Consider the following 1,517-nt stretch of genomic DNA (forward strand, 5'->3'; position numbering starts at 1 on the left):
CTGACACAACTCGCAAGTCTGCTGGCAGGCAATAGCCACCGGCCACCGGGCACCGGCCCCCGAGCACCGGGCAGCAGCCACCGGGCAGCGGCGGCCACCGGCCACCGGGCACCGGGCAGCGGCCGCACGCCAGGCAGCCTCGACACTACCGACAGCCGAGAGTAAAACACAGCGCCAGAAATCAACACAGCCCAGAGAATGACAACCCAGAGAATAAACACAGCACATCCACAAGAGATAAACACAGCCCAGAGAAAAACACAGCCCAGAGAATAACACAGCCCAACAATAACACAGCCCAGAGAGTAACACCAGTCCCAGAGAGCATGACACAGCCCAAGATAAACACAGCCCAGAGAGAAACACAGCCCAAGAGTAAAACACAGCCCAGAGAGTAAACACAGCCCAGAGAATCAAACCAGCAGCATAGATAACACAACCCAAGAATAAACACAGCCAAATACAGCTTTACTGCAGATCTGGGGCTGTTGCACGAAAGTAGAATAAGATATCCAGGATAAGTGAAAAAGCTGCAGCTTGACTTAGTGTGATCTGCTCAGCCCGCTTAATCGTTTGCACGTTTGCCGAGCCGGATGAACAGGTGGGGCTATTCAGCCAGTGTAGATAGCTGGTATAGTGCACGTATCACGCTTTCTCAAATAGACCACGTTATCGATCACGATTTACTGATGCAGATGAAAGAGACGCATGCGCCAATGTTCACCCCCAATGACAGCAGCTTCGAATGGAAGTACGGGGAAAGATATGGAAAAAAGGGAAATACGGCTCTTATCAAACGAGAGAAAAGCCCAACATGCGGACCCTACTGAATGTGTGGGGGTTTAAAAATATCTACTTTGCCTCAAAAGTGGAGCAGAGGGAACTAATTTCCTCGGAATGGACCCTACGGACTTTAGCTTAATTTCAACCCGTTTTTTCCAACGTGAGAACATGTTTCAACCACGCCAAATCTCATATAAGCTATATCTAATTCTTTATACTTAATGTTCATATAGAACCACCGAAAGGGACAACAACTAGAAAAAAAGTAAATGACTTCAATACACCTGTGACATATATGAAAACAATATTCATGTTTTTTATTCTTCTGACAAGTGACCGCACCAAATAAAAAGATTAGAAGCATTGTGGGTTCCGGTGTGATGAATGATAACTCCACACATAGGCCTACGTGCTGTCAATATAGGCCACGTTATTGGTCCAGATGGGAGACTTATTGAGAAGTTTATGAAACCAATGTAACTATAACAAAAAACAACGGCCCACTTATTAAGGAGTAACACAAACACTACACCCTTCATTAAGGAAGGACAAGCAACAAGAAAAATGAAATCATGAATGTATTGGTCTCTGACCAGTCCTGCCATTATTACATCTGGAATATCTCTACATTAATATCATCACACTTATCTCCGGAGCGCGTCCTGTAGAAACCTGAGGCTGAGACACGACGGCCTGCGCTGATCATCTCTACTTTTACAGAGGAGTGGACACTG

This window comes from Etheostoma spectabile, chromosome 3, assembly GCF_008692095.1.
Source record: "Etheostoma spectabile isolate EspeVRDwgs_2016 chromosome 3, UIUC_Espe_1.0, whole genome shotgun sequence".
NCBI classification, from domain to species: Eukaryota; Metazoa; Chordata; class Actinopteri; order Perciformes; family Percidae; genus Etheostoma; species Etheostoma spectabile.